General features: G+C 44.1%; 1 protein-coding gene across 1 annotated transcript in view; it reads right to left on the reverse strand.

Annotated features, from left to right (window-relative positions):
* The window catches only part of LOC121573339 (coiled-coil domain-containing protein 102A), a 76,121-nt gene extending 61,094 nt beyond the window's left edge, over positions 1-15,027 (reverse strand). Inside the window, exon 1 of the mRNA XM_041885229.2 lies at positions 14,860-15,027. The gene's annotated coding sequence lies outside the window, so the exon portion shown is untranslated. The remainder of the gene's footprint in view (positions 1-14,859) is intronic.
* Between the last annotated feature and the right edge of the window lie 474 nt (positions 15,028-15,501).

Here is a 15,501-nt window from a genome sequence, read left to right on the forward strand (position 1 = left end):
CTGGCTCTCATGAGGACCGCCACAGGAAAGGAAGACCCAGAGTTACCTCTGCTGCAAAGGCTAAGTTCATTAGAGTTAACTGCACCTCAGATTGCAGCCCAAATAAATGCTTCACAGAGTTCAAGTAACAGACACATCTCAACATCAACTGTTCAGAGCAAACTGCGTGAATCAGGCCTTCATGGTAAAATTGCTGCAAAGAAACCTGGAAATCTGTCCTTTGTTCTGATGAGTTCAAATTTGAGATTTTTGGTTCCAACCGCCGTGTCTTTGTGAGACGCAGAGTAGCTGAACGGATTATCTCCGCATGTGTGGTTCCCACCGTGAAGCATGGAGGAGGAGGTGTTCTGGTGTGGGGGTGCTTTGCTGGTCGGTGATTTCAAGGCACACTTAACCAGCACGGCTACCACAGCATTCTGCAGTGATACGCCATCCCATCTGGATTGCGCTTAGTGGGACTATCATTTGTTTTTCAACAGGACAATGACCCAACACATCTCCAGGCTGTGTAAGGGTAAGGGCTATTTGACCAAGAAGGAGAGTGATGGAGTGCTGCATCAGATGACCTGGTCTCCATAATCACCCAACCTCAACCCAATTGAGATGGTTTGGGATGAGTTGGTGTCACGCCCTGGCTCGGGGGACTCTCGTATGTTGAGCCAGGGTGTTAGTTTCTATGTTTTGTGGTGGGTTCTAGGTTATTGTATTTCTTTGTTTGAGTGACTCCCAATCAGAGGTAACGAGTGTCAGCTGTTGGCTCGTTGTCTCTGATTGGGAGCCATATTTAACTATCTGTCTTTCACGTTGTGTTTGTGGTTTCTTGTTCATTTCGGTTTGTGTGAAACCGTAGACGTCACGTTTTCGTTTGTGTTTGTGATCGTGTGATCATTTATAGTAATAAAATATGTTCACCTTCAACGCTGCGCATTGGTCCTCTATGTTAGACGATCGTGACAGAAGAAACCACCAAGATGGGACCAAGCAGCGTGTCCAGGAGCCGTCGCCAGGGAGATCCCTCACAGATCTCCTTCGCCTCCTGGACTGGGTCAAGCCGAGGGAGGAAGACAAGGGCTTGACATTATGGCAGAAGGGCGAGAAGCTGGCGAGGGATATGGAGACGTGGTCCACGGGTAGGAGAGACGCCCGAAATTTTTTAGGGGGGGGCTCACGACGGCGGACCAGCAGGAGGCCGCGATAGAGCGGTCCAGTGGGTTGCCGGAGAAGGCCGCCGGGTTACGGGGGCCACTAGTAGAAGAGGGGATGGAAGGTGTGGAGGCACGGCGAGAGGTACTGGCGTGTGTTGCCAGTCCGGTCCGGCCCGTTCCAGATCCCGGTGTGGAGCCAGTGGTGTGTGTCCCCAGTACGGTCCGGTCTATTCCTGCTCCCCGCACCAAACCTGCGGTGCGCGTCGCCAGCCCAGTCCGGCCCATTCCTGCTCCCCGCATCAAGTCTGTGGTGCGTCTCGTCAGCCCGGCTCTGCCCGTTCCTGCTCCCCGCACCAAGTCTGTGGTGCGCGTCGCCAGCCCGGTCCGGCCCATTCCTGCTCCCCGCATCAAGCCTGTGGTGCGTCTCGTCAGCCCGGCTCTGCCCGTTCCTGCTCTCCGCACCAGGTCTGTGGTGCGCGTCGCCAGCCCGGTCCGGCCCATTCCTGCTCCCCGCGTCAAGTCAGTGGTGCGCGTCGCCAGCCCTGTCCGGCCCGCTCCTGCTCCCCACACCAAGCCAGTGGTGTGCGTCGTCGGTCCGGCACGGCACGTGCCTGTTCCACTGGAGCCGGATCCGCCGCCTAGGCGGAGTGCCCACCCGGTCCCTCCCCTGTTGTGTTTCGTTGGCGCGGTCGGAGTCCGCGCGCTTTAGGGGGTACTGTCACGCCCTGGCTCGGGGACTCTCGTATGTTGAGCCAGGGTGTTAGTTTCTATGTTTTGTGGTGGGTTCTAGGTTATTGTATTTCTTTGTTTGAGTGACTCCCAATCAGAGGTAACGAGTGTCAGCTGTTGGCTCGTTGTCTCTGATTGGGAGCCATATTTAACTATCTGTCTTTCACGTTGTGTTTGTGGTTTCTTGTTCATTTCGGTTTGTGTGAAACCGTAGACGTCACGTTTTCGTTTGTGTTTGTGATCGTGTGATCATTTATAGTAATAAAATATGTTCACCTTCAACGCTGCGCATTGGTCCTCTATGTTAGACGATCGTGACAGTTGGACTGCAGAGTGAAGGAAAAGCAGCCAACGAGTGCTCAGCATATGTGGGAACTCCTTCAAGACTGTTGGAAAAGCATTCCAGGTGAAGCTGGTTGAGAGAATGCCAAGAGTGTGCAAAGCTGTCATCAAGGCAAAGGGTGGCTACTTTGAAGAATCTCAAATCTCAAATATATTTTGATTTGTTTAACACTTTTTTGGTTACTACATTATTCCATATGTGTTATTTCATAGTTTTGATGTCTTCACTATTATTCTACAATGTAGAAAATAGTAAAAAATAAAGAAAAACCATTGAATGAGTAGGTGTGTCCAAACTTTTGACTGGTACTGTATATTTCTTTTCAGGATTTTTGAAATTCCACCGCGACCCCATTTTCATACCAGGCGACCCCATATGGGGTCGCAACCCCTAGTTTGGGAACCGCTGCTGTAACACGAGTGGGGCGGGTGACAATGATGCAAGAGCAGCTGCCTACTGATTTGAAAGCACCAATGCAGTTCCACTTCCGACACTGCCAAAACAACGCTTGATCTGATTTAATCTAGGGTAAAGACATCTTAAGACTAGCTAGCCATTCTTTATTTTTAGTGCTAGCTGTGGTGGTGCCATGGCAATCGATGAACAAATGATGACAGACATAGCAATTGAGAATCTGTAATTCACATCCAGACACAAAATTGGTTAGTACACTCTGAGCCCTGGTCTAATATGCAATGTCCATCACCAATGGAAACCCTAGTCACACAGAGTAAAAAACTGTCTGTCTTCTTTACCCGAACAGAACGTTTCTGAAGCTTGTTTCTATGGTTACACCTCTAACTCAATGTGTCTCTCGTCATCAACTCATCCAAACCCACACAGTTCATTCTTGTTTCCCTCTGTCTGACTATGCACAACAATAGGAAGAGTTGTGTTCCCTGTGGGCCTTCATTCTTAGAAAAAAAGGTGCTATCTAGAACCTAGAAGGGTTATTCGGCTGTCCCCATAGGATAACCCTTTGAAGAACCCTTTTTGGTTCAAGGTAGAACCCATATGGTTCCAGGTAGAACCCTTTCCACAGAGGGCTGTTCTACATGGAACCCAACAAGGTTCTACCTGGAACCAAAAAGGCTTCTCCTATGGGGACAACCGAAGAACCCTTTTGGAACCTTTTTTTCTAAGAGTGTAGGTGTAGTGGCTGCAGTGGGATCTGGATCTACCATGTATAATACACTGCATTCCTGAACCATGACTCACTAACATCCTGTCCTCATGCATAGAAACTTAGACCCACACATATGCTTGTAAAAATACACGTCATAATACACATAAACCACACCCTCACAGTTCTCTCCACCCTGTTATTGCAGAAGATGACAGCAGATTTGGAAATCGATGTTGACATTCTAACCCCATCGCTAAACTGTTGGGGTGGAAGTGTGATATGTGCTTTTAACATTTTCCCTCAAACATAACCAGAACCTCAGCCCCCACAAAGATGCTTTACTCACACCACATTCAGGGACAAGCTCAGAGAGAGGATGACTTGAAGGAGAGAAAATTGACACTGGACAGCCATTCAAAATGAATAAAAGCAGAATCACAAAGCTATATGAAATACCGACACACAAATATTAGTGGAGGGAGGTCATTTGGAAGAAATGTTGTTGTTGTTGTACTTTTACCCCTTTTTCGTGATATCCAATTGGTAGTTACAGTCTTGTCCCATCGCTGCAACTGCGCTACGGACTCAGGAGAGGCGAAGGTCGAGAGCCATGCGTCCTCCGAAACACGACCCTGCCAAGCCGCACTGCTTCTCGACACACTGCTCGCTTAACCCGGAAGCCAGCCGCACCAATGTGTCAGAGGAAACACTGTCCAGCTGGCGACCAAAGTCAGCTTGCAGGCGCCCGGCCCGCCACAAGGAGTCGCTAGAGCGCGATAGACTAGCTAGCCATTCTTTATTTTTAGTGCTAGCTGTGGTGGTGCCATGGCAATCGATGAACAAATGACAGACATAGCAATTGAGAATATGTCATTCACATCCAGACACAAAATTGGTTAGTACACTCTGAGCCCTGGTCTAATATACTCTTTTTTTTTTTTACAAACACAAACCAACACTCATTACACATGCAAACACATGAATCCACAAATAAACAAATACCAAATAATGACTCACAGACAGAGGTTCCTGTAACTACTAACATGAGCCCCTATGACAGTCGCCCACATTAAAAGTCTCATTGATGTGATCAAAGAGCAAAAGGCAATTCCAGCTAAATTCACAGGCAGCAGGATATGAAGTAGGTCTAATTAAAACAGTACAACTGCAGTCAGAGGAATGTGTGTGGTATTTTTTCCAGACTTGGAAATGGGTTAGCAGTAGTGGATGAGGTGAGACGTAATTGCATTGCAATGGACTTTGGACACCTTAAAAGTGCTATATGAATACAATCCATTATATTCAATTCATATTGGCTACTCATTTAGAGAATTGGTTACCACACAACTATACATGTATGCATAAACAAATGCACACAATACGACACACATATTGAAACAAATTGGACATATTTTAGAGGCTTACAGTTGAAGTCGGAAGTTTACATACACTTAGGTTGGAGTCATTAAAACTCGTTTTTCAACCACTCCACAAATGTCTTGTTAACAAACTATAGTTTTGGCAAGTCAGTTAGGACATCTACTTTGTGCATGACACAAGTAATTTTTACAACAATTGTTTACAGACAGATTATTTCACTTATAATTCACTGTATCACAATTCCAGTGGGTCAGAAGTTTACATACACTAAGTTGACTGTGCCTTTAAACAGCTTGGAAAATTCCAGAAAATGATGTCATGGCTTTAGAAGCTTCTGATAGGATAATTGACATCATTTGAGTCAATTGGAGTTGTACCTGTGGATGTATTTCAAGGCCTACCTTCAAACCCAGTGCCTCTTTGTTTGACATCATGGGAAAATCAAAAGAAATCAGCCAAGACCTCAGGAAGAAAATTGTAGACCTCCACAAGTCTGGTTCATCCTTGGGAGCAATTTCCAAACGCCTGAAGGTACCACGTTCATCTGTACAAACAATAGTACGCAAGTATAAACACCATGGGACCACGCAGCCGTCATACCGCTCAGGAAGGAGACGTGTTCTGTCTCCTAGAGATGAATGTACTTTGGTGCGAAAAGTGCAAATCAATCCCAGAAGAACAGCAAAGGACCTTGTGAAGATGCTGGAGGAAACGGGTACAAAAGTATCTATATACAGTAAAATGAGTCCTATATCGACATAACCTGAAAGGCCATTCAGCAAGGAAGAAGCCACTGCTCCAAAACCGCCAGACTACGGTTTGCAACCGCACATTGGGACAATGATCGTACTTTTTGGAGAAATGTCCTCTGGTCTGTGAAACAAAAATAGAACTGTTTGGCCATAATGACCATCGTTATGTTTGGAGGAAAAAGGGGGCAGCTTGCAAGCCGAAGAACACCATCCCAACCGTGAAGCACGGGGGTGGCAGCATCATGCTGTGGGGTGCTTTGCTGCAGTAGGGACTGGTGCACTTCACAAAATAGATGGCATCATGAGGAAGGAAAATTATGTGGATATATTGAAGCAACATCTCAAGACATCAGTCAGGAAGTTAAAGCTTGGTCGCAAATGGGTCTTCCAAATGGACAATGACCCCAAGCATACTTCCAAAGTTGTGGCAAAATGGCTTAAGGACAACAAAGTCAAGGTATTGGAGTGGCCATCACAAAGCCCTGACCTCAATCCTATAGAAAATGTGTGGGCAGAACTGAAAAAGCATGTGCGAGCAAGGAGGCCTACAAACCTGACTCAGTTACACCAGCTCTGTCAGGAGGAATGGGCCAAAATTCAACCAACTTATTGTCTGAAGCTTGTGGAAGGCTACCCGAAACGTTTGACCCAAGTTAAACAATTTAAAGACAATGCTACCAAATACTAATTGAGTGTATGTAAACTTCTGACCCACTGGGAATGTGATGAAAGAAATAAAAGCTGAAAGAAATCATTCGCTCTACTATTATTCTGACATTTCACATTCTTAAAATAAAGTGGTGATCCTAACTGACCTTAGACAGGGAATTTTTACTAGGATTAAATGTCAGGAATTGTGAAAAACTGAATTTAAATGTATTTGGCTAAGGTGTATGTAAACATCTGACTTCAACTGTATATTTGTCCTATTTCATGCATGTGTATTATTTTTAGCATATCCCAACTCCCCCTAAGAGTGGGGTCACGGCCAGCCAAAACCTGGAGGAAGTAGGGTTAAGTGTCTTGCTCCAGGGCACATCGATATATGTTTTACCTTGGGGGCTCGGGATTTGAAGAAGCAACCTTTCAGTTACTGGCCCAACACTCTAACCGCTAGGCTACCTTTCACCTGTGTTGTTGCAATGATATGCTGTGTTCAGCATAGTGACCTTGCTACCTCAGAGTTGTCTCTACCTGTGTATTGCTGAGTGTCCAGAGTCCAGAGCAGCTCTGCATCACAGTGTGGTGCAGTATCAAATAGCCATCATTTATTCAGCAGCCAGCCCAGAGCCCAGGCAGGCCAGGCAGTGATGGAGAGCTGAAGAGATACTGTTTGACTGCCTGTTTCACTGCCTGCTCTCTGCAGCTTGGTGAGAGAATATATCTTTCAACCATGTGTTACAGCTCCTAAGCCAAGAGTAGAACACATCTAACTGCAGGGTATGAACTTCAAAGCGTGAAACAAATGTATTCATTTTGATGGGAAATTTCTGCATAATCTTTAGGCATTAACTCTGAATTTCTGTTTTAAGCTTATCCCAAACCTTAACACTTACCTTAAGGTTAGCCATTAACTCTGAATGGTTAAGGTAAGGGTTAAGGTTTGGGATATGCTTAAAACAAAAATCTCAAAAACAACTTTCTATCACTGGATTCGAACTTGCACCCTTTGGGCTAAGAGGCATTAACTTGGAATAGTTAAGGTAAGGGTTACGGTTTGGGATAGGTTAAAAATAAAATTATATTGCTGGATTCAAACTTGGAACCTTTGGAATCAGAGGGTCCTTTGCTTATGCCCATCTGCCATTCCTGTCCACAACACCTGAAACGTACTTGAAGGTAACGGCGCTCACTGTTGCACCTAGTGGCAGTTTCCACATCATTTCCTGACGTCCTCAGACATGGATGGTTATGGCACAGTACCAACCCCAATTTATCTCTCCCCATTAGGAGGGTCAAACTGTCTGGGATTAGGGGGTAGAGACGGAGGGGCTTATCACCCATACAAACTCCAACAGAAACACACATAAAGTTGGGTGTAAAGGCCATCTGGTCCATAGTTTGGTTGTTTCCTTGTTGGAGCAGAGTGACACAAGGCTCAGACCTGTCCTGTGGGTCGGGGGATGAGACGACTTAACCCCCCTTACAGGCATCTCCTACATGCACTGCAATGACCCAGCAGGATTAGGAAGTGTACGTTTGAACGAAGCTGGGGGTGTAGGGAGAAGACACCCGTCACAGTAGGTTCAAATAAATGTTGTCAGGAGGGCTAGGAAACACCCCAATATATCCACTATCCCTCAGTTTAGTCAGTTTCTCCTCTCTTCTGCCATCCCCTCATTCCCTCTCCTTTTCCACTCGTACCTCTCCTCTATTCTTCCCACTATCTTCACCATCCTCCTCCTCCCTCTCTGCTGGGGCTACAGTGGTTAGACCAGATTCTGAGTGAGAGTGAATCCTGCTTCTCCTCTCCTCCTCAGTAGAGCTGCTCCTCTCTGCAGGGCCTGTCAGCTCAGTGAGGAGTCCTGCTGTTTCAATCAGAGGAAAACACCACCAGTCCACCACACCCTCCCATCTGTCCCCGTGCCTCTCAGCTCCCCTTCCATTAATCATTCCTGTCCCCAAAACAGCATTTATTTTCCATTAAAACAGTATCGATAAAAATGCCAGCACAATCAGGAATTATTTGTTATAACCCAATTTCAGCTTGCACGGTTAAATTAAATTGGAAATGTACCACCTCACATGCTGTTATGAATGATTGGATAAAAGCCCCAACTCACTGTATGAAGCAGACAATATTATTAGTCATGGGATGACTTTACCTCCCAGAATGGGTCTCAGTGTTTCTTCACTCAAGAACACATCAGCCAAGTGGATGACTGTATAAACTGCCTCTAAAGAGCCATTATTTACTCACAACTTAAAGGTTAAGTCAATAAATTGTTTAGGCAGACAGCTGTTAAGGAGAGCAAGAGAGAGCGAGAGAGAGAAAGAGAGAGAGATACTCTCAGTTAGCTCGTTTAACTAGAGGCAATTGTCAAGGAGTAAGGAAAAAATTCAATGGGGTGGTAAATACTGTGGCTGTAACATCAAGCAGGCACCTGGCTACGTTTTACCGCTAAGTGCAATAAGCCCAATCCCTCACCACAGGATCGAGTCCACACTAGTGCTATAACACAGTGGGGTGGGGTAAAATAAGTCAATCACTAACACTGGGGTGGGGACAGATCCTCAGTCCAGTTAGTAGTAGGTGTTAAATTGCAGTAAAAGGATACAGGCTGTGCTGCAGAGTATGGATTAAGGCACCTTCCCTCTATTGATCTGACTGTAATTTATTTAGGCATGTTATCACAGCTTTCTGTCAGACAGATGGATAGGTAGAGATGGCTGGCGCTGTGCAGAGCAACTGTGCAGAGATTTTTGAAGTGTTACTTGTTCTTACTTTTCATCAAATTGAGGGTATTTTCCTGACAGGGGGCCCACCCCCATTAGCCGGGCATCAACGGTAAGTGGTGGCGGCTGTAAGGCAGAAGTAATTGAGCATTAAAGCTCTCTACATCTGTCTGCACATGGGCGGACGGAGAGAAACTACAGGATCAGACATTATGATAGGCTCTCCCAGAAGGAAAGGTTTTACTGTGACGCCAACTGCCAAAACAGGGAAACAGAATACCTCCAGGAAGCTTAACAGAGGCTGACCAACGCTATTGTCTGACACTTTAAATGATAACTCACATGTTGTCCCAGTTGGTGGTGGGATGTGTTGGCAGTCCCCCAAATCACAACAAAGCCCATTCAATCAGTGTGGTCAGACTACCTGTGGGTATTTCTGTGTAACTGGCTTTGAGATCAACCAATCCACTGCACAGCAATCTGAGGATGCTTCAGAGACCTTCATGTGATTGCACCTATGGGAATATAGTCCTCCCTCACATCACTATGAAAGGCAGAACTGACGCCAGCCCAAAATAAATCCCTCTCATGGTCTTCTCATCAACACACACAGAGGAAACAGGGCGACAATAAAAGAAGGCATACCAGCATTTATGAGCTCATATTATATCAATCATTTTTGGCTACATCGGCGCCGAATTTTGTCTGGTCAAGGCTGATGGCAGTCTTGGCCTCCACCAATGAAAAGTTAAAGAAAGGAAATTACATTTCAATAAATTATCCAGAAACACAGATTGCCTATGACTTGTTTTACTTCAGTGCTTTTATTAGCCTATAACAGACATGTACCTTCATTTGGTTTGCATGACACACTTGTGTCTTTAATACACACCAAACACACTCATAAATACACAGCGCCCAATGGAATCTGGGCTGCATTACATTAGGGAGAGCAGACCTAGGTTCTTTAATGTAGCCGAGGCCTGGTCCTCCTCACCATTCGTTCCACTGACGGAACTAACCAGGGCTGATGTCTGTGCTCTGTGGACGTAAATAGGGTCCTCTTTCTCTAATAATGAAGCACATAGCATGCCACAGTCCCTCTCAACCTAAAGCCACTAGCAGCTGCTTCTAGTGCATCTGGCAGACTGCTTAGAGAGGCACAGACCGTCCAATGATGTCAGTCTGTTTGTCCCACCCAAAAGGCTACAGGGTGACTTACGGTCACTCCCTGGAGAGAGGGCAGCCAAACTTGTTTCCAGGTTGGAAGGAGAGGGAAGGGAAGAGGAGGTTTGTCAGTGGTGGTCAGTCAACTCCCCAACTCCGCTGTCTGCTCCACCCACATCTCCTTCTTGTGGTCTCTGGACGACAACATAACAATCTCTGAAAACAACGTTAAAGTCACTCTCTCACAACACACACTCGTGTTAAAGAAGCTAGAATTAAACAGAAGGTTGCTTTAACGACTGCAACCACAGCAAGATTGCCCGATAGTGATGCCCCATTGACAGACAAGACCAAAGGCATTCCATGCCTTGCTCAAATGTAACAAACAATAATTACAATGTCTTATATAAAGCTAAAGTTAGATATTCTGTCACATTCACATGGAAAGACTTGCAGGCAGTATTGCATTCACATCAATAGCCACTGAATCAGAGCTATTTCTAAACTGATGTGATGCTCTATTCTTTTTCATGCTTAAACTCAGAAAGGAGCAATATTAGCAAGGGTAGCCATTGCAACAATCCACTCCTCTCTGTAACAGCTGGCGTTATGTCATCAAAACGTTCAAAGGAGCCATGTGCCCCTGAGGCCATATTCATGGCAAGCAAGGTCATTCTTCCACTTTGTTCCAGTGAAATATGCAGTATCCGAGGGTGTCTTAGGGGGATTTGGGATATGCAAAAAACACATTCCTAATTCACACATGCGTATAATACACACTTGTACATGTGTGAAATAGGACAAATATATTACTATGCAAAGGCCAGCAAATTCCTCCTAGATCCTCTCATCATTGATAAATAGTATTTTCTTCTCTCTGTTCTCCCAGGTTTGGCCTGCTAGGACAGACTGGACAGCCAACAACAAATTACGCAAACCAACCCTAACTGTCTCAAGATATCAAGTAAAATAGTAATGAATGCTGGTTTTGGATACATGATCCTCTACATTCAAGATAAGATCAACGTTTGTGTGACTGTGCCATACTGAACAGTATGCAGACCTCTGGATGTCAGCCATATCAACCATCACAGTGGTTTGTCACAAGTGAGCTCTGCAGAAGGCTGATAATTCAATTGAGCGATTAGGACACCAACAAGCAAACAAAAACTGGCTGATGGTGAATGATGTTAGACGACACATCCCCTTCAACATTACATACTGAAAACAGACCAAACTCATCTAGTCTCCTCTTCTTATCTTTGGTTGGCGCGAAAAAACAAATATGGCGGCGCGCACAAGCTACCCATCGTCGGACTACTTTAGATTTATAGAGAGTTTTTTACTCAATTATTTCGATCAATTGTGAGCTCATCCGTGGTGTGATGAATTGTAAATAGTAATTGTTATTAGCTAATTCATATTATGGTTTCTGTCAGCCGAGAGTTAGCTAAATATGACCGCTTGTGTTAGATCAATCTTTCCTCAGTTAGCGCTAGGACTAATGTAGCCCACATTTTACGGTTTGGATGATTGTGTTATGATGTCACTACTTCTGTGAATGTCTGAACATTGCATCCAAAAATAAACTGGTCACATTCAGGATATAATGTTATAAGGACTATGTTCATGCCCCAAAAAAATGTGGGAAAAAAATGTGGCCAGCTCAAACGCTGACTGTTGCGTCAATTGAAACTGGAAGTTCTAAATAACCGTTCTAATCACACCAGTTTGAGCGTACGCTGCAGGGACCACTGTAGAATGATCACACCTGTGTGCTTCTGGATCAGTCATTAAGCTAATCCTCAGACTGTATACCCATCCTATGACTGATGATATGACAATAATTGAAGCATGGTCATGGGGCTGAGACAGCACTGCAATAGGAGCTTCTAGACATCAATCTGTCATAGGGTCTCTGTCCCTGACCATGAACTTACCAGCGCAGAGCTGATAGAGGAAATGGCTCCTTAAACATGTATTAACAGTCATTACTTATTGTACCCAGTGCCACAGAGGTCTACTGATGTCAGCTCTGATTCTTCACTTGTTTTTCTTCTGGACATGTCTTCCAGTCGGGAATAAATAACTATATTTATGGATCTCTTGTTGACAGCAACTTGACTTTCAAAGCCCAAAGACATGTCAGTCAAATAACTGGATTAGAGAGAGAGGGGGTAGAGGGGGGAAGAGAGAGAGAGAGAGAGAGAGAGAGAGAGAGAGAGAGAGAGAGAGAGAGAGAGAGAGAGAGAGAGAGAGAGAGAGAGCAAAGAGAATGGAGAAGGGGGTTTGAGGGGAGAGCAAACACTATGAGAGGGTAAAGAGCTTGGTGTGGAGGAATGGAATGCATTTAGCGAGGATGATTGTAGGTACACTGTCAATTTGGCATGCAGGCTACATACCAATTGCTCTTGATTGCACCAAAATAAACACAGTATAGCCTCCAGTATTTATCCTGGACATTCACTAAAAGAGTAGCTGTGCTACACTTAACCACCAGTACTCTATGCGCCATTGTTATATTCTGACATTGTTTATGTAAGTGTTGAGAGGGGTGGAGAGGTATTGGAGGATGTTGATATTCCACACAGGAAGTAAGACAAAGGAGAGATATTTTCAAAGCCAAAGGCATAGTCTACTCTACATGTAGCGTAGAGTCTTTGGGTTTTTAGAAAAGCGGTACATCAATCCTGCGTAGTATTATTGTTATTACACACACACACAGACAGATTCAGAATGTCCGTTCACAGACACACAGTCTGCTGCATGTGGCACGCAAGCAGATGGGTCTCTGCCATCCTAAAAATGTGGTGTTGCCATGACAACCACCCACGGTAGAGTTGTCCATCTGTATGTGTGTGTGTGTGCGTGTGTGAGAAGAAGTCCATTAGAGATGTGAATTATCTCAGTATTTGGGTCTGTCTGTTTAGCTGACCCATGCATCAGGTAGCCATTAAGAAGCTTACCAAATCAAGCCCAGTTAGTGTTTGGACATTCATTCAGGGGGTTATGTGCCTGAATTTGGGGTGTAAGGTTGTAAAGAAAAGATCAGTTGGACTCATCCCCATCCTCCTCATTCTTGTCATCTTCATCAACAGTCATCCAGTAGGTAGGCAGACTACAGCAGGCTAAACAGGGACATCACAGGAGTGGACTACAGCCAGCATGGCCAGGGTTTCAGTGAGCATGTCTCACTCAGCCCCAAGCCTGGTTAGTCAGGACAGGAGCATTGAGAAAAGAAGCGGAATAAAGGCGAGGAGGAGAGGCATGTTTTTTTTAAGTGGAGGAGAAAGGGGAACATGGTGAGAGTTATAGGGCCGGCTGTCCTATAAATCCATTTTCACTTTTCCACAAGATTTGATTTAACTGCTCTCTACTGTAACTATTTTTAAAACGGAAACCAATATTCAAACATGACAGTGAATAACCAAGAGGAACCTCCCATTATAATTTAGAATGGTGGGATTTATCGTGGAAGAATATTTGCTGTGGCCTTGGAGTTGCTATTACAAGTATGGAAAATGTGAGAGTGACCTGGGCTTAGTGAAACTTTTCTGACCACACATTAACACAGTTTTGAAGTGGAAGACCAGGGGTGTTTTTTTAAAGCTGGGTGTAAAGGCAGATGGCCCAGACTCAGCCTGGAGGAAAAAATATGTTATGTTTTTTTAAACCTGAAGGCTATGTTTATTCAATCAGAACCAATCCGTATGTTTGGGAAGGGGAAAAGAGATGAGGGAACGACAGCTGAGCTGGATGAAAGAGAGAGGAAGAGAGATACAAGGAGATAGAGAGTGGAATAGGGTTAACTTGAGCATAAACCATAATAAGCAAGTCCCAATTATTCAATGTTACTTTTACAATATTATGGAAAATATAACAACAAAAACCATGTAATGCAGTACCCTAAAATAAGATTTTACACAATAATAGACTATAGAGCTGGCATCATCTTCTGGGAAACACCCATTCATTACAAACAAGAAACGTTCAAAAGAAGGGAAAGGTTGCATGCAAGCCATGTAACAATGGCATTTCCAATAAAGTAGGGCTATACAAAAATGTATATTTAGAAAAAGATCATGCAGAGATTTCCAGTCCTGTAGAACTAACTAACTTCCATGCTGATTTTAACACAGTAGAGCTAGTGCTGTGACAACAATGATGGCACAATACTTTCAGCAGATGGAATCCCCAAGAATGATGCCACTGAATGTAAAAAATATGTCATTCCACTAACCTATGTTATTCGGTGTCATTCAACGGTCTCCTTCAACAGTCCTCTAAAATTGTCGTAGCAAATACTGTAGTGTAACATGATTGTTTCTTCAATAAGAGGTACAGTATCAATCAAACTTGTGAACTTCGCACTTTGTTGTGAGATTATAACACACGCGCCTCGTTATAAACGAGTTATAAGTGCGCCATTGCAGTTCATAAGCAATGCCATTTCACAGGGGAAATGTCGGTCAACTCAAACAGAGAATAATTAACTCCTGACAGCTACAACACTACTAGCAAGCTAGGTGGAGTGAAGATTAAATAATTCCATTATATCAACTTCATGGTGTGGTAATTCTGTAATAAAATCAAGCAACAATGTATCAACATTGTCAAGTTAGTCAACATACAGACAAACGTCTGTATTATATTTATTCACGAATATTGAATAATCTCCATGCACACACAAGGACAGAAAGGGTTCAGACTGGGTTTTCCTGCATGGATTCTGCCATTTGACACCCCAGTGTTGCAAGCAAGCTGTGGCTTTCAAGTGAAACTAGCTGTCCACTGCAGAATAAAATACATATATGCACATACCTTTATAATCGCACAATTCCAGTTTACTCTAAATGCCACTTGATGCGATATTTGTTGAGTAGAAGTCGCTATTCTCTCTTCGATAGTCTTCCCGTCATTTTTCCTAAAGGAATTTTTATTTGGGAATTGGAGGTATGGCTAGCCGAGCGGGGAACCGAAAAAGGGTGAGACTTGGAGATGAGGGCGGCGCCAAAGACGGCGCTTTGAAACCTTCAATCCAGCCTACTGACAGTTTGAGAAATTGTTGAAAAAGCCAATCCCTTGTAGTATGGAAGTATGGGAAGAATAGCCTTGATTATAAAATCATATCCATGGTTAAATAAACAGCCAATGTAAGTAACTGTAACACTTTTTACTGAATTCCAAATGTCTATTACATATCAAAGAAAACAATGTAGATTAAAAGTGTTTTTCTCTTAACTTTTTAAGGAAGAGGATCCAAGCTTTCTCTCTTTATGTAGGCTACAACCTCAGAGAGTGTAACCTAGATACCGCTATGGTGTGTGTGCTTTCTCACCAGTAATTGGTTTTTCAGTACATTACATCAGCTGCATTGTTGAAACTCATACATCTTCCTTTGATACATTATGTATGTGATCTCCGTTCTCCAGAACATTCGTGGCAAACACATACAGTGGGGAG

Source organism: Coregonus clupeaformis, unplaced genomic scaffold (assembly GCF_020615455.1).
Source record: "Coregonus clupeaformis isolate EN_2021a unplaced genomic scaffold, ASM2061545v1 scaf0416, whole genome shotgun sequence".
Lineage (NCBI taxonomy): Eukaryota > Metazoa > Chordata > Actinopteri > Salmoniformes > Salmonidae > Coregonus > Coregonus clupeaformis.